The sequence below is a fragment of the Sebastes umbrosus genome, chromosome 3, assembly GCF_015220745.1.
Source record: "Sebastes umbrosus isolate fSebUmb1 chromosome 3, fSebUmb1.pri, whole genome shotgun sequence".
Lineage (NCBI taxonomy): Eukaryota > Metazoa > Chordata > Actinopteri > Perciformes > Sebastidae > Sebastes > Sebastes umbrosus.
This window is the reverse complement of record NC_051271.1, coordinates 14,484,860-14,504,286: the sequence shown is the minus strand read 5'-3', so window position 1 is coordinate 14,504,286 and position 19,427 is coordinate 14,484,860. Positions and strand designations below refer to the sequence as shown.

General features: G+C 38.9%; 2 long non-coding RNA genes across 2 annotated transcripts in view; both read right to left on the bottom strand.

Moving 5' to 3' along the window:
- LOC119485756 overlaps nt 1-19,427 on the bottom strand; it is a 199,019-nt gene that overhangs the window by 109,169 nt on the left and 70,423 nt on the right. The window lies entirely within an intron of this gene.
- LOC119485759 lies at nt 734-16,537 on the bottom strand. The gene is made up of 3 exons (XR_005206362.1): nt 16,525-16,537; nt 9,563-9,566; nt 734-817 (listed from the first exon to the last, which is right to left on the bottom strand). It is a non-coding gene; the product is annotated as an uncharacterized LOC119485759 (long non-coding RNA).

The following is a 19,427-nucleotide window of genomic DNA, read 5'->3' as shown; positions in this document are numbered from 1 at the left end:
CAAAATCAGTTTCTGTTCCAACTTTCAGAAAGGCCCAAGTACATTTATCTAATCACTTGATATGGTAATTTGAATGCCACATCTACAAAATTAACTTCTTTTTGAATTTTTAAAGGTCGTTAAAAGGTGTGGATGAATCAGATTTTGCCAGTCTAATTTATTCATAGATGGTTGGATTGACTGTGGCTTTATTTTACATGAAATACTGCACATTTATATTCAAAACATCAGTGAGTGCCGTTGCTCAACTTTTCAAAAAATGTATCCGTAACTAGTGCTTTGAATTCTTTAGTGAAATTGACACCTCAATCAAAGCTTTGCAAGTAAAAAATGACATTTGATACAGCCTTATCTGCAGGCCAATCCAGGCGATCAGTCTGATAACCTGACTGACTGCTGAACCCAGCCTCTGTTTTTTGGAAAGAGGATGTGCGGTGCAGGCGGGGGCCGGGAGAACACGGCGGGGTGGAAGTGAGTGAGGAGCGGCTGGTGAGTTCAGATCACAGCAGAGAGCCGCTCGTTCCTCCTGCAGCAGCGGTGGCTCTCTGCACGCAACAGCTGAGACAGCATATGTCAATATGTAATTTAAAAGTGTAATTAATTACATTCAGCCACTAGATGTCGCATTATCTTCACTTCACAACAAGTGGTTGCCAGGCACTTAACATCAATCTCAGCCATTAATCTGTTTTTTTTTTTTTTCCCCACACGACGCAGAGATAGACCACGTGATACCAACGTTGTTTTACTATTGGCTGACAAGTCTTGTTAGAAGTTGGAACCAAAAATTAGATATCTTCCACAGAGATAAACAAAACTTTCATTTTGAACCCGCCAACATTTTTTGAATTATTAATTCACAATCATAATATTTTTTTTTCAGTAAAAAAGCATCTCTGTGGATGTATTATTTAAAAAAAATGTTTTAAATGTCTAGGGCCTACATAAATAATATAATAATAATTTTAACTGGCTATTATCTCTGGTGCCAACTAGCAACGGTAGCAATGTTTAATCGACTAAGTCGACCAATCACGCACATCACTAACGTGCGCGGAAATTTCCAACGTCAATGTTCTTACACTTGCTGCTGTTCTTTCTGAGATGCTGAGGTGGGCTTCCACTCTGTGACTCTGTTGTTTCATCACACCTAAAAGCAATGCCTTCATTGTTTACCAATCAAAATGTCCTTATCACAGCCAGGACCTGATCCTCCAGGCTCAGACGGTCACACACCTACGACTACACTGTCTCTCACCTTTGATAGCAGCCTTTAGAAAAATGACAGTTGTCAGACCTCCGAGGCACAGTAAAGTGTGCATCTTTGTCTTTGACTGAACAAGAACAACCCTGAAATGTTTGTATTTCTGTGTGCTCCTTTGAGGCTCCCATTTCTTCCTTTTCACTCCATACAACATCATTACCATTTTCTAATCATCACATTGAAGATCTTTTCAAATGAATCATCAGACAGACACAGTCTCTTCCTCTGAAAGAGAAAATAATACATAATGTGTTTTCAATTTGAGTGGGTTCATTTCTGGACCCAGGAAGTGCTTTGAATCTAAAAACTTTGTTAAAGAAAAAAATCATCAAATCAGATCATCATATCTGGTATTCAGAGGACTACGTCTGATGAAAAGCTGGTGAAAGAAGTATTTCTTGCTTGGTGTCTAGAGTTGGCACCAAAAATTCTTACCACGATTATTAATCAAACGCAGGGAAGAAATGAGAATGCATTGCATTTTTAGTCAATTCCAACCCTCCAGTGCCTTCTGCAAATGCTTTAGTTTATTCACACAATACTCAATAGAAAGATTCACACAAACGCACACTAAATGGATAGAAATAGTACATGAAAGAACTCTGGCAAAGTATCTACAAGCTGCACCCAAGAGAAGTACAGTTGTTCTTTTAACAAAAGTAAATTACTCATTTAAACAACATCAACAAATACACTACTGCAGGGGTTGTGTTAAGCAAAACAATTGTAAGGTTTTGTGGACAGTAAAATAGAACTGAGATTAATTGTTTTATCTTTCTCCAAACACTAAAACAACACCAACGTATCCTCATACAACAGTTCTTATGATATCTTATGAAAATGTATGTTTTCCTACGATTGTTTAGCAACAAGGGCGATCAGTGCGCCTGTGCAAGCCCCTGCAGTGCAAAACCTAGGCAACAAAACTACTTGGTTAGGTTTAGGAAAACATAGTGGTTTGGGTTAAAATAAGTACGTTTGTTACATAACAAAAGTAAGGTAAAATAAGTAGGGCTGTCAATCGATTCAAATATTTAAATTGCGATTAATCGCATGATTGTCCATGATTTTAATCTGTACCAAATGTACCTTAAAGAGAGTTTTGTCAAGTATTTAATACTCTTATCAACATGGGAGTGAGCAAATATGCTTGCTCTATGCAAATGTATGTTTATTTGTATTACTGGAAATCAATTAACAACATAAAACAATGACAAATATTGTCCAGAAACCCTCACAGGTGCATTTAGCAAAAAAAAAAAATGCTCAAATCATAACAAGGCAAACTGCAGCCCAACAGGCAACAACAGCTGTCAGTGTGTCAGTGTGCTGACTTGACTATGACTTGCCCCAAACTGCATGTGATTATCATAAAGTGGGCATGTCTGTAAAGGGGAGACTCGTGGGTACCCATAGAACCCATTTTCATTGACATATCTTGAGGTAAGAGGTCAAGGGACCCCTTTGACAATGGCCATGCCAGTTTTTCCCCGCCAAAATTTATTGCAAGTTTGGAGCATTACTTTGCGATGAGCTAGTATGCCATGGTTGGTTTTCTAGTTTCATATGATGCCAGTATCTTCACTCTAGCTTTAAAACTGAGTACAGTCCGCTACAACCTCCGGAAGATTGATTGTGTTAATGTTCTTTACACAATGTCACCTGACTTCCTTAAAGGCAGCCCTGCACGTCCTGGCTGACGATTACGTGGGTTATATACGAATTGTAGAGCATTACAACACACACACACGCACACACACACACACACACACACACACACACACACACACACACACACACACACACACACACACACACAAGAACCTGACGGAACTGAACTCATCCAAAATGATTCTTAGCTTGCAGCAAGAGGCCCAGCTTTGCTCCTTCTCCTGCAGCCAGCACCTCAACCTCCTTCTCACTACTGAGGAAAAAAACAGACATGACCCAAGTGTGAGAGAGTGGGAGAGCCAGGTAATTAACGCTGACAAGACGGATCATTTAGGGCTTATAAACCACTCTCTATTGATGCCAGAAAGCTCTCCCACTCCATTTGTGGATTTATCATGAGCATTGCTGGGTTTGTTCCCTCTCCCACCTAAGGGATGGGAAGATGCCCTGAAAAAAATCGCAACAAATCAGACAGCCTCATTATTTGCACTAATTACACCATGTCAAAGGTACAACTGAGACTCGATACACATTCAGCCTTTCCCAAGTCATGTTTTTGGAACCTGGTTTTTGCTTAGCATATTGTTGCTAAGCTAAAGAATAATAAGCTTCTTGTAGAGTGAAAAATCTACTTCCTCTAAAGCTCATAAAATCTTTTTTTTTAATACACTGGTTTGGAGTTCAGTATCTAGCACAAGGACACAGCAGGGTATTGAACCGCCGATTATCCTTCCAATTAGTGGGCCGAAAAGTGACCATTGCACTAAACATGCTCAAACATGCATCAACACATCTTGTACCTTAAATGACCATGTACATTTGGAGTGAGGTTATCTTTGCCTCCATGAGATTGTTAAAAAGTTGTCATCATTTATGTTTCATTTATGTGCATTTACATGCTCTTAGATAACCCACTTATTCACCGCTTTCTGCAGTAACCTGATATCTTAACAAAAACAACAAACACATGACTTTTAACCAGGAGACCGGTGTTTTGTTTCGTAAGTTGCGTTAGTGATGTTTGTCACGTGTTTTCCGTACCTATATTGCGTTGTTTCCGTACGTATTGTACTTAGTTTACTTACTTATTTTAAGCCCAACCATGACATTTTTTTCCTAAACCCAATTTAGTGGTTTTGTTGCCTCAGCCTAACTGCGGACGTTACCGTAGTTTTGTTGCATGGCCTAAAAATGACATGGAAAAGCCTACAATGCGTCCTCATGACACTCGGAATGTCCGTGTAGTGTTGTGCTATTTATGCGCCTTTTTGTGAGACCAGGTTGCACCAATATAGTGACAGTATTTCTACGGTCTGATTAAATATCTCAATAGTTAAATTCACATATGCACAGTAAGGAAAACTGTGTTCTCTTAATACAGAGCCTGTGCTCTCTTCATAGTCACTCTAAATACTCAACGAAAAGGAGAAAAAGGCTGCAGTGTCTTATATCATAATACACTAAATGTAAAATATGCCAGCTTTGGTTCTAAAATAAGACATCTAGTTGGAGAGAAAACTCATAACTGACCATCTGCATGTAAACACGAGTTTTACAGTTTTTGTAGTGCATGTCATTTCTCGTTCTTGTTTTCCTGGTTTCTCACTATAACGTAATTTCCTCTGTGCATGCAAATAGTGTTGCCAACACACAGACTCGTACCCGACACTACTGCTGCGGTGTGCACACCGCAGGTGAGGGACTGGTCTGACACATGGCAATAAGAGGCTGTGCGCATTCTTCCTCCTTTGGGACCACACCAGCCTCCTTCCATCTACCTCTTCATGTGTTTTCGCATCACTGATCTTCACACATGGCATCATCTTCAAGGCTGACCTACAATAACGCTCCTTCCAATATGTTCTCTGTTTCAGTCCTCCCAGGCATAGTTCAGGCACTCCCACACAAAGGGATGTCAAGCAGAGCACAGTGTACCAATAGGTTAGTGACAGTGTAGGCAGTAACAGTGAGATACTCCTCTGAAATTTCCCTGACAGAGGATCAATTTACTTGACAGTAAAGTGAGGCTGAGGTGAAATATATCAAAACGATAGTGAAGACTACAAATCAGTTCTGTAGATTTGATAACCCCCCACACGCACACACATAATTTTCTATAAATATCTTTCTCATTTTTAATGTCATCTGGTCATCTCCTGTTGTTCCATGTGCTGCAGGGACAAGAAGTTTTCCCTGATAACAGCTCTTTTGTCGATATGCCTGATGCATTTTATGTTACAAACATCAGCGTATGATCCCGAAGTTACAATCACTGGATCGAGGACAGATAAAGCTCCCTGACATTTTGCTGCCAGAATCAATAATTCACCGATAAATGTTAATGAGCTTATCAATTTCTCTCTTATTGCCTCTCTGAATGTCTCTATAGTGTGCTTCAGGAATGAGTCCTAAATTCCGGAAATGAGTTCGCATTTTAGTACTTCTGGTTCCCTCGTCTGGAAGTCAATGGGTTTTTTGAATGGGTTTTTAGTTAGATGCCTGAAATTAGGGATGTCACGGTGAGGACATTTTCCCACCGGTTAATAAACTTGTGACCAAACCGGCATTACCGATTACACCGAACATTTTAAAAGAAAAGACGAAGCTCAATATATATAGAGCGCTTACTTAGATCTTTAACGTCGGATGGCTGTGTGTCTGGCCTCTCTGGTCCAGCTTTCGCTGGGAGGCTACAGGTTTCCGCCTGGAGCCGCTGCGCCATGCACACCGGCTCCTCACGGCGATTGCCTCATTAACGTTATAGTTCCCTTATAGCATTGAGTTTAAATCCAAAGTATTGCCAAAATGGGCGCTTTTGCTTTTCGCTTTGACACCAAATCCTCCGCCATCGTCTTGTTTGTCAACTCTCTCTCATCCTGTGTGTGTGTAATCTGACTCCTGCTACTCTGTGTTGAGACTCTGTATGGAGCAGACACATTCACATTCAAATTGTAGCATCCGTTGTCCGACTATGTATTGATAACAATTGGGAAAAATCCCATTGGCATTTTGTCGAGGGAACCAGACAAAATCCTGGTTGGCCTACAAAAATACGTCATCCCTGGAGCACTCTATACATTATTGTGATATGATTCAGATTGCCAAAACAGCAATTCTTTCTATGATAATTTTTTGGGTTAATGTCTTTTCAATGGAATAATGTTGGACAAAATCCACAGTCCTCCATCGAAAAATGTGTTCAAACGTTTATCTGAAGCTTTTATGTGGCTTCAGCTGTCCACATTAGACAGATGGGGAGGAGAGTGTCGACAAAGTGGGGAGGATATCTGAAGGGTGCAAATGAAATGGCGTACAGTTTTTGTTTTTAGACTTTATGGTATGCTATTTTAAAAAGTGTCCCCGGAGGACAGGCACTCTTCATCCACTCCAAGTCAAGTCAACTTCCCCTCGCAGTGTGTTATCAGCAGATCAGACCTGCAAGGACAAGCAGTAACAAAGATTATTTGGGGAACTAACAAAGAGCATACAAATAAACACCACTGTCTCTGTCTCTCTGTGTCTCTGCCTCACATCTCCTGGTATGTGACAGGTAGACACGGAGCTCAAACAACCCTCGCCCACCTCTCCTTTGAGTTAAGTGAGAAAAGCCAGTGAAGTTATTTTCAGTGGAGTATGCTTTCTTCATGATTACAGGCATACTATCTTTGCATCCAAATACAGCAAAAAATTGAAAGTAAGACATATTTCAAACACATTATTTTTGCTTTTCCAAATATGATATTCAGATTTAGGCACTTCCCTAGCTCAAACACTGCTCTCCTCTCACATTCCCCTGCTGCTTGATTTAGGCAGATGACCTCTTTTCCGTCAGTGTTTGTGCCCCTATAGTTCACTTTAAAATTAAACAGATGTAAAGTCAGATACAAACTATTCATCCGAGTGTGTGCATGTTCAGCCTTTTATGAAGCTTATTCAGTGGCGTTAAATTATAACACAGGGTTAAGTGGTTCCCAAGAGGAAGTAGCAGAACATAACTTCTAACCACTTGGTGGCAAGACATAGTTTTTATGTTGTGTTGTGCTTAGCTTCACACTGTGAGGGTTTGCTGCTAATGTACAAAAATACTTATTAAATTATAGGACAAGACAATCCCAAAGTATTCACTCTAATGTGCAATAAAGAAAGGACTAATTAAAGGTCCCTTTACAAAGGACCTCTTACATTTTTAATACAGTTGGTAGGCCTGCCACAATAACTACTTTTGTTGGACGATATATATTGTCCCAGAAGTAATTGCAATAAATTACATTATTGTCAAAATTATTATTATTGCCACAGATATGATAATATAATAGCACAATAATTAGGGCTGTCAAAGTTAAAGTGATAACGCCCAAATTCATTTTAACGCCAATTGATACATACGTTTGCATAAAGCAAGTATATTTGCCCACTCCCATATTGTTATGTTAACAAAAGTCACATTGAAGTAAATATTACATATTTGGCACGTGTACTGTATAGAGATTCATTCATAACTCCAATCCAATTTCTCATTGGGTAGGACCTTTGTTAACTAAAAGTGCAAAGTTGAACATATTAGCTACGTTAGATTGCCACCGTTTTTAAACAAAGTCAACATACCGTCGGCTCATTCACGTTGATAGGCTTTCCTCTCTCATTCGGCTTAAACCCAAAATATTCCCACACCAGAGCTGTGGAGTGCGGCTTTGAAACCAAGTCCATATGGATTTATTCTGCCAATCTTTCTGGCTGGTCAGTTGGGAAAAACACCTATTAGCGCAACGAAAAACGAACGTGTTTCAGTGTCATTTTTTTCCGCCCAAGTCTTATTATGGTAGGGAAAACCCTGCTGTCTATTCTGGCATCATGTTGGCTAAAACGCTGGCGTCATTCTCATGTAAACAAACATGTATGTAAACACAACGGGCAATTAGAGCAAAAATTATCAAGGTCGTGTCCATATATAGTAATATATATATATAAGTCGATAATGTAATAAGAGTGACAGGCTTAACAATGGGTCAATGCCTGCTATGGAATGCCTCTATTTGTTGGTTAGCCTTAGAAACCATATCATCCACAGACAACCATTAAAACTGCTGTTTTATCTATATGTCAACGAACTGTGCCCAAAGCCCAAGTAGTGTCCTATAGGCTATATGGTAACTCAATCTGTCCAATTTCACACTTCCTTGGGTTGGCTGTGATCATTGGCAGCCTTAAGGACTCCATAAAAGCCCTAAAATGCTGCATATGCTCTTGACAGCTGTTCCTATACATGATGGTGTTGTTTGTGTAGTAGACAGTAACCAAAATTAAATTGAATCCTGTATGATGAAGAGAAAAAAGTGAAAGAAAAGGACTTTTGTGTTGAAAAGGGTGGTGAGCATGAAGGTAAAGCTCTTAAAGATAGGTTGAAGGGCTGCTACTTTTGTGTGGAAAGGAGTCAGCTGAGGCGGTTTGGGCATCTGATTAGGATGCCTCCTGCGCGCCTCTCTGTGGAAGTGTTTCGATTAACTGGGAGGAGACCGGTGGGCAGACCCAGAACACACTGAAGGGATTACATATCCCGTCTGGACATTGAACGCCTTACGATCCCCAAAAAGAAGTGGAGGATGTAGCAAGGGACAAGGACGTATATCGGCTACGTTGCTTAGCCTGCTGCCATGGCGACCTTGACCATGATAAATGGTGGAAAATGGATAGATGGACATTGGTGGCTAAGAATTTGTCAGTTTAGCATGGTAAAATTTCATTCCGCATCTGCTGCCCAATTGACTCAAGGCGAGTATATTATTGATCGATCAAAATTCTTAATGGTGATTGATCAAACATCAATTATTCATTGACTTTCCTTCAAAGGACACTGCTGATCTTCTTACTTTCAGGGAGGCAGCAAGGTTATGGCAACATTTATATTAGGGTAAGCTGGAAACTACATTTATTTGATCTAAACTTGGGCGGTATTACGTAGGGGTGTCATGATTCGCCAAATCCACGATTCGATTCGACTTTGGTTTTAATGTCGCAATTTGATTTTCAATTTAAACAAGCCATTGTTAGACTATGGAGTCTTGATTTGTAAAGATCAACAGATCATTGGTTTTATGCCCTGACAACTGTCGTTTACACTTTCATATTCTTTAAAACAAGAGGCTATCAAGTGACCATATGGCCTTAGTGTGGTCAATTGGGGAACAACCTGTTAAACAACAAAAAAGAAGATCCACTAGATGCCAGGAGGGTACTTTACAACAACAGCTTCTCAGAGTTTCTCAGAGTTTGAATGCACCAGGAAGTCCCCGTCGCCAAACGGTTCGATGAGCGCGGATTTCTTTGGTTGCTGCAGTCTCTAAATATTCTGCAGCCTACTAACTGTAATTTTTCTGTCAACGACATGTTCGTTGTTTATTCACAGGGAAGGCAAAATGATGCCACACTGGTGACTTCGGGGAAGCAGAACTGGAACATTTTCCAGTTCTGTTCGTTCTCCGTCATCTCCGACTTCGGCAATAGCCATTGTGTCTCCAATAAGTGCAGCTGCAGGCTACCGGTAAGATACGCTGTGTTGTCTTTGAAGTCTTGTTGCTTTTTTTCCCTTCGGACGCACCCAAGTAGGAGGTAGGGATGTGCATTCCAAACAAAACTACTATTCGAAAATCACTGTGAATTAGTCGATTATTTTACAAAAAATCGCCGCATACCCCCCCCCCCGCAACTAAACAACATAAACACATACAATACATTACACAGTATATATACTGTATGCCAATATACACAGCAATGCCTGGTTCAGACTACGTGATATTTTTGTCAGTAACGATGGTCACTATGTCAGATCAATCAGGCAATTGAGTCATAAATTCATGTCCTGACTTAGCCGAGAGACATGACTCGTCCATCCCCGACCAGTCATCGCTGGACGTCTCTCACAACGTGCGTGATGTCATCAGGAAGGAAGCTTTATGCTAATGGCAGTAGCCGACTCACTGGGTTGATGAAATTCCTCTGCTATTTCACGCCAGCGTTTTTCTGTTTTCGCTCTGTCGTGGTAATCCCTCCAGGAAACATCAAAAAGGCTGGGGTGTTGTGATCCACATATTTTTCTTCCACTTCACATTTCCACCTCACAAAACCAACATCATTCCTGTTTCGCTTCCTCATTGTTTACAGTTGAGTTAAAACGACTGATTGTGGCGCACAACACTCATTGTTGTTCCCGATCTGAGCTGACACCCTAAGACGGTCGTGTCGCAATGTATACTCAGGCTGATATCGTATAGTCTGAATCAGCCATAATAAAGCTCATTGCTAAACAACCAACAAACGCACAGATAGTTATGTATTGTTGCTTGTTTAAGTGTCTCTTTTGTTTTTTTCCACATGAACTGTTTAAAATGGGCTGGAGTAGAACAAATCAACAAATCTGCTGATTTGAGCTGAGGGCATTGCCTTGTGTCTGTGGTGTGTGTGTGTGTGTGTGTGTGTGTGTAGGTGTATATATGCTAGAATCCCCGAGCGGTCAAGGAGGAAATGAGGATCAGTCCACAACTGGATGGCATTTCAGTATAGAAGCATTTTATTTCTCTTTTACCACACCCGTCACACATGTTGCCTCCACCTTAGTATTCCCCCCCATGGACTTAAATTCACTAGCCTTTTATACTCCCTTCAATGGGCACATACCATTTCCCAAATATAATACCACTCACAAATATACAAAAATATACACATCCATGTACATAAAACCATTTCCCAAATATAAATCCTCTTAATAAATATATACACACACCTAAATATCTTCATTAAATATCAATAAATATTACCCTTGAATAAATACATTTAAAACAGATTATACATCCGTGTGTTCATTTAAAAACATGTATCATTAAGTGTATTCAATAACCCATTATGTATAGTAATTATAGTTAGACATACTCTAATTACTTCCAGTAACGGCGAGCCGTCGTTACAATATATATTTGTATATATGTATATATATATAAATAGAAGTGTGTGGTTTCTTTCCATCAGTTGAAATCCCTCTTTGTATTGGACAGTGTCGGTGATGAAGGGTGCAGACATTATTCCCCTTGGGTTGTTAGGCTAAGAAGTGGCCTAGCTGAGATGACAGGAAGTGGACAGAGCTATAGCTCAGTGCTGACTGGCTAGCCGGTTGACTGATTAAAAAAATGTGCTGAGTTTATGTTTTTGGAGGTGAGATGTCTGTTGTACTCGGGGGATCTAGTGTGGTCTCACTGAATCTGACTGACCAAGACTTAAAGACAAACTTACAAAGTGTGTTCATTTTTGTTTAACTGGCTTTGTTCTATATAAGAATTTATTTCTGCTGCTGTTTTATAAGTTTTTCTCCCAGTTAATCTTCCCCAGTATACATTTTCCCAACCATTTCAGTGTGGTAGATATTATGTTATTATATTACTATATGAGAATAATATATAGGGCAGACGTAAAAGTATATCTGCTTATATTTTCTTTCTAACAAGCACTTTTACCTGTTGAGTCTTTGTACACTTGTATTGAGACAGAGCAGGAGTATGAGCGGCATTTTAAGTGATGTCATTGTGTTTTTTGATTTTTAATTAAAATGACTTGCTATTTATGTATTCATTTACAACATAACTTTACATTTTTTAATTTACTTGGGATGTGCCGGAACAATAGTAAATTGTTGATTCACTTTCTTGTGGACTCTTTCATTTTGCATTTATACTTTTTCAATGATTAATTAATTATTCATCGGTCGACAGCCAAAAAAAGAATATCATTCAAAATTTGCATTCATAATTCTGCTGTGAATTGGCCCATGGAAAACCTTTCATTAAAGAAAAGATATTGCTGATTTATCAATATTTTCATTGCTATAGCAGTTACCATAGAAATAGAAAGAAATGTCTTGAATGGTTTAGAGAGATCCATGGAAAGATGACAGCATCAATAGTTTCAGCAAGTGCCCCAAAACGATTGTTCCTGATCCAACCAATTGTTTATTTTGTTTACAAAGTACTTATTTTAACCAAGACCATGATCTTCACATCTTTTCCTACACCGAACCAAGTTGTTTTTGTGCCTAAACCAAACCTTAACCACATCATAAAAATATTCAGCTGTGATCTGTGACGGTTTTGGAAAATGCAGACAAATGATGTTGTCCTGCCAATAGATTACATGACGCGCCAGATGGTTTGTTACACAGAACCATGTGAGAAGCCGTCATTGGAAACTTGACATTGGAAAAGGGCAGACACTTTCAAAAAGTACTTGGCAGGTGATTGGATGAACCTCCTGTCTATCACCATCTAGCACAGGCTAACAGGAAAAGAGTCGGGAGAAGAGCAAAAGCATCTTTTCCATCCAAAAATTCCTTTACTGGCATTCTTTGCTCTTCTTTCAATGAAAAAAATACTCTCCAGTTCTGATATAACTGATTCTAGTGCAGCATCTACGCTAACCTCTTTAGGAGCCGCCATTTGAACGAACAGTTGCCTTTCCGTGTCGTCACACACACCTAAAGCACACCCGTAACTTCCATTAGCTCCTCACAGGACGCTGATTGACGAGATGGATTCTCGTGTGACTTTTGTGATATCTCAAGAATCCAGCTGCGAGTTGAGCTTATAGTGGCGTCAAATCAAAAAAATGCTTCTGTGCGATGTTCTAGACACTTTAATTTGGAGGATTTGTTGACCAAAGAAACAAAATACATGTGTGATGGGTGCTGGGAAAAGGTGATCTTCCTGGATGAACCTGCTCTGCAACTTCATAACTAACTTGAGAAAAGAAAGTTCAGCTGTTTCATACATTTATTTTGAGGTGAGAGGTCTGTCAGCAGCAAGAAAAGCAAACATATCTATCTTAGCAAAGCACCAAATTGGATAGGACCATGCCAAGTCTGTCTCGGGCAGCGTGCCAACAGAGAGCAGAGACGGGGCTTTGGGGCTGAAGCAATACAAATAAATATGACAACGATGGAAAACGTGGCTTAATATAAACATTGAAATTATATTTTAGAGTGAGGCGAGAAAGATGCAGAAAGCAGAAAGATTGGTACACTATATAGAAAAAGAGGACAAGTATGAAAACGTAATGTTTGCTTTTTCATTGTCTAGCATGTTTTAAAACTACAAAATGTAACACCTCTAAGCTGTGGAGGTCTAACAGCCTCTATTCGGGATGCTGTATCATCGATCAACTATTTTTTTTTACATTGTTCTGTGCTCTCGCAGGTGAATTCTCAAAGAATAAATTGCGATCGCTGATAGCACCATGAATTTAGAATCACTTGAAACCGCTCTGCAGCGGGCATTACAGCGCAAACATGCCAATAAAGCTTTGCAGCTAGTGCATTTGCCCTTTATGCATCTGATTGCAATTATACATTTGACAAATTATTAATGTTGCCTTTGCGCCAAGGATAGGCAGAACAATGGCGGAGAGAAAAATTCAATTTTCAGCGACGAGGTGCAGAGGTATTCCTCAAAATTTTAGGCAGGGAATATTTTGGATTTAATATGCCATGATCACTGGAAAGTATGGGCGCGGCATCCCTAATATATGCGCTTCAGTTACAACCAACTCTCTGAAGACGCTACTAATTTCACTGAAACTGTGTGTGGCTTTTAGCGCTAGGGATGCATCGATCAGACTTTTTCAGTCCCGATACCGATAGTGATACCTTGGCTTTGGGTATTGCCTGATACCGAATACTGATCCGATGCTGGGATCATTCCCTTATATGTAAAGAAACATCAAGCTTGATTTAAACATTGCTTTAACAAACAACTTTGTAAAACCTAATGTAACAAAAAAATACATAGATATACATTTTGTGAATTGTTATTTATAATTAGAATAATGAATTGTATACCACCATCTTGGTAAAAAAACAAGAATTAAATTTCAAGTGTAAACCCTTTTATTCAGCAGGAAATTGGTCAAAACTTAAACAGGAATATAAATTCCAGTCTATAACGTTGTCACCGATATCAGATCCGCTATCGGTATCAGTGCATCCTTAATTACTGTAGCGCTGATCTTTGTGAACTGCATAGAAAAGGGGCAATTTTGCGCCAAATGTATGCATATTACGTAATTTAAATATGTGCAAATAGCACAGGAGCACTGAGACGCTATTTGCTTGGCATCACAGTTCTTGGCACATTTCACCCTTTGCCGGTGCTTTGAGATTACACGGTCTGTTTTTGTCTTATTTGTGCAGGTTTAGCGGTCGCAAAAGCCGCGCAATCCTTTTGTCAATTCGCCCCTCAGTGTGTGTGGTCTCAATGTTCCTGTTTCCATCTCTCTCAATTCTCTCTCTTCCCCACACACACACACATACACACACACACACACACACAAACACACAGTATTTTGGGAAGACGTCCAGCTGCCGTGGTGAGAGTGACTAATGACCCCTTTCACAGCACAAACACCACATAATCAGAGATGCTGAGGATCTGTGTCTGCCCGCTGTCCTGTCTGAGTAATTACGCCAGGGACTCAATTAATCTACCACCCAACAATCAACCCAGCTGTACGTACTTGTTGCCCACTGCGGTGTCCCAGTATCTTGGTTCAGAAATGAGTGTGTCACATTTTCTGTTGTAATCCTGTGCTGTTTAATGATGCAGTGAAATCGGGTCAATAAAACCTTTTAATTTGGAGATTTCATTTCAGAACAATTTGTAGCAACTCTTTAACTAAAGCCACGTGAGCTCTGCAGGTGAACAAACACTAACAGAGCTTACATTTATAGGTGTTTGGCTGAACACCTAATGAAGTTTTCAAAAATCCAAATGTTAGACTTCATTTAGCTCCAAAACAGGGGTGTAACGATACATTTTTTACAACGATACAGGACGGGAACGCTCCTAGATTTACCTGGGTGTCGGTGTTAACAATCCCATGGCGTCCCAGTAGGTGCGTGGAAAGATTGGTAGTGTTGCCGTTGTATTCTATCTGGCCATTGCATATTCTGCAAACAGCGAGCAATTTATCAAGGATGTCTCCCTTTTTGCAAAAGCCCAAATATTTCCATACGCTTGACCTCAAACATGGCTTGAAAATCTCTCGCTCCTCTGGCTCTTCCTCGCGATCAGCCATGCTTCGTTTTGTCGTCGTCTTTCTGAGATTGACACTGCTGGCGCATATCGATGACGTCATACACAGGGAGAGTGAACCACAGTAACGTTTAGCATTTCTTTATTATTAAAAGTGCTAAAAAATACATCTATATAAAGTTTGTCGTGCTTAAATACAAGGTGCAAATTCTTAGTATCGATACAATAGATTATTTACCTTACAAATCAATTTTAGATCAATATACGTCCCCCATGAAGGACAACTTGCCGCGTACCTATCGATGTAGTTGGATCGTAGGAATATAAATCGATACATCGATGTAGTAGATGAATTGTTACACTCCTACTCCAAAACCATTAAGATGTAGTTTTCACTCTACAGGTGAACAAACTTTCTCACAGCAATGCAGTTAAATGGACTAGTCTCTAGATTGTTATGGGGCCATTAGTTCATACTTTAGAAGGAGATTCACGACGGGTACTTTGGCCTTTTTGGCACCATTTTGATAGGCTGTAAAATTTTCCAGAGAGTGAAATCAAACAAAAGTGTTCTGTGGACATGTAGCGTCTTACGTCAGCAATATTTTCCCCCAGTGAATTTATTTTCCCAACATATTTATGATAATTTGTTGCTTATTATTTATTATTCAATTAGAGCACTTTATTATTTATATTATACAGTTTTCCTCCTCCTTGAATTCATTCCTCCAGTTCAATGGCTCAGAGAGGAGTCCAAATGCACAATATAGCTTTATATTAGTGCCTCCACAAATCTACCGTTGTGTTTGACAGGAATGAACGATATTTGAATATATATTAAGTCAGTGACTCAACTGGGGCCAGCTGCCTCCATAAAATTCAGTACATGGTTAAAAAAAATGCCCCATAAGTGAAAATTATTTCCATTTTATTTATTTATTTTTAAAATGACAAATAATTGTGAGCAAGGCGGTCCACTCTTGAACTTTAAGAGCAGTATACACAACAAATTAAATTCAAAGGTCTACTTCATTAGCTTATTGAGCCTTCAACTATGGCTGACTCCAATCATTTTTTTTTTTATTATTTATTTTTCTTTTCTTGAATTAATCAATTTATAATCAGAAGATGATCCCATCATAATTTCCTAAAGCCCAGAGTGACTTTGTATCGTTTTATCCAACCTATAAAACCCAAAGATACTCTACTACTATTGACTATCCACTTACTATCACACAAAACACAACGAATCAACAAATCTTCACATTTAAGAGGCTGGAAGCAGCCTTTTCTTCTGATCCAGAGAACAGTGCACAACTGATAAAGTTATAAAAAAAAGAAGGTTTGGATGGCATTGTTCCCAATTAACATAATTGATGTGAATTGAAATGTTAGTGCAGTGTTTATTTAAGACCATAATGCTTTGTAAAATAATGAAAATAATTATTAAAAAATATTATTAATAATACAAATATTATTGCATTGCATATTATACAACAGTAGAATTGAAGAAAACACAATAACCAATTATTTTGGAACAATGTCCATACATCGTTCCATTAAGTAGGAATGAGTAATATTTTTCGTCCATATGCCGAGAGAATACATAAATGTACAGGGAGGAAAAGTAACATGTTTATTTATACTTATATTAGGAGAGAAGAGACGAGAAGTATAGAAAATGAATTGAAAAAGAATAAATAAATAGATAAATAAATAAAAGTAAAATAGAAATGTAAGATAAAGTTAGAAAATAGAAGTAAAAGAATTAATAGGGGGAAAAATAAAAGTAATAAATAATAATAAAAAATGAATAAAATATAAATAAAGAGAAACAAATTAAATAGTGATAATAAATCACAATGAAAAATGAACAAGTGAATACCAACAAAAATGAATAGAAGAATAAAAAATAAAAATCCCCAAATTGTTACATATTCATTCAGTTCACATCAATTAAGAGAAATGAGGTTATCGGGGACCACTTCATTAAGTTAAGAATACATCTGTCCTTAGTTGTAACCTTGCAGTGATGTTTTCCATGTAGTAAACCTCTTTAACCTTCTCCCTCTTTTATGTTACTGAGGGGCGCTGCAGCCTCAACCAGGAGACTGTAATCATCTTCTTAGCAATTAAAAGTAGGCTGAATCTTCGTGAAAACTGCGCAAGTCGATTTTAAGAAAATATGAGTTTTCTTCTTTTTCTTCTTAAGAACGGTTGATGATTGAGGCCCATCGTCATTTGATGCTGGTATTTGCAGTTGCATTTTGTGTGTGAAAAGACTCAGTGCTGTCACAGTGTTGACTTGCTTTGTAATCTTAGAAATGTGGCACACTAGCACACTAAAATAAATTGCAATTAGTGCAATTATCGCCTCTCCTTAAATCGTATTTTTAAGATGGGTGTATCATCCATTTTATAAATAATTCGTTAGATAAACTACTTTGATTCGTAGTGCTAGAGTATAGGCACACTCCTTACCCTCGATGAGACAATTTAGAGTATAATTCAGGGTCTGGGGTTTAAAAATTCCTGCAGCAAAAGCCCATTTTCGAGGAGTCATACATCTTTTATAGTCCATCAGATGGATTACAGCTCCATTCACACCTGGCTTTTCATGCGACAGGTATTTATCTAGATTGTCCCCAGATGTGGTCGATCTACATTACTATATTGGTTGTGAAGAATTTTTCTTCGGTAGCCAAATGGTAATCCAATCACCCTTTCTCCATGCTTTCCAGTATGCAGATTGCTTTGGCCTGGACAGCTCTGGCTGCCCACCAGTCTCATCCAGAACAGGAAATTACAGTAGCACAGCCGCCCGAGGAAGGTGATTAAGAGGGTATATGAGTTGAGAACATGGAGTACTTGCTCATTTAGTCAGCAGTGATTTAAAAATTAAACAAAAGGTCAATACCCAGTGGGTGCGTTTCCTGTTCAGGTGGAGGTAAAATGCTTCTACCTCTAACAGTATCAAATCATTTATTGTTTTATGTCTGTGTAGTTGCCCATTAAAATACAGTTAGTTTCCATTTCCCCACACAATTTGCATATATTTTTCTTTCAGCCATATTAGGACAGAACATACACTGTGTCCAGTGCCAGAGGGACTGGACACAGCATCATATTTATCTACTATTTTGTCTGCAAATCAATTTGGAAATACGAACAATAAACAAACTTTCCCAGCGGGCATGTGCTGCAGGAGGCCTCGCGCTGTGTGTCTACATTGATTTGTTGTCGATCACGCTGCAGGATGATGATGGTGAGATAGAGGTCAGCACTGAAACAGAAATCACACATGCTGTTAAAATCTTTAATGTGAAAAGTGGACAGTCAAGCTAGCATTAGCATTCCTAATAGTGGCTGGAGACACACAAATGTCTAGTCAACATGATATTTAATGCAAACGTCCAACAGCCCAGGGCATAGTAAAATATTACCGGTGCTCGGCCTCCAGTAAATGAGGTCCTCTTGTGACATGCTGTCAGTCTATTCAGCAAAAAGTATTAATCTAGCAGCGGTACTACAGTACATTGCTCTGAGTTCCCTTCCTGCTTGAACTTTTTCCTTTACCTGTTTTCAATTTTTGTAATGGAAAGGTGTTTGTTTGCACCACGAACATTTTTCTCTGGAATACATGTGACCGTATTTTAAATTAGTTTAACAGCCCTGAGGTGTCTGATAATATACATACTAATATACATAGTGCAAGGTTCCTCCAGCAGGTCACTGTGAGAATTACTTTAAGCAACAGCACATAGTCATAACAGTCAGATGAAAGACAACAAATTGTGAAAAAGGCTTGTCAAAAACACTTAACAGTTTATGAATGAAATACCTATTGGCGATTGCAAGTGAACTTAAACTTCATTGTCCCCTAAAACATAATTCTATACAGATTAACACCACACACTGTAAATGCAGTCCTAGTAGTGATGCTTGATTGTTTTTAGGGATGCACCGATACAGGATCGGATATCAGGCCGATACTGACTGGCTGGATTGGGTATCGGTGACAATGGGGCCAATCTATTCAATTCTATTCCATGTTGAGATCAGTTAAGGAAATACCAAGCACCGCCCACTAGCCGCAGCAAACTTTCTCATTTACAGCTAAACAGTTTATCAAAACATTTTATGTGAGAAATAGGCATTACAGGAACAGAATATTGATTCATATTTGATCAGCGCTGCCTAGTTTGACCGTTTGATCGGAGTTTGCGAGTGATTGACAGCTGCCTCCGTTGAATGAACAGCCAATAGAAACACTCTCTCTCTCTGAAATGACCTGTGATTGACCAAAGTGTCCCATCATGGGCTAGATTGTTTTTAAAGCCTGAACACAGAGCCATGAGGAGGTGCAGAAGTCTAGTTTTCTCTCAGAACACTTGTATTACAATATGCTGAAAGGTTATTATGGAATT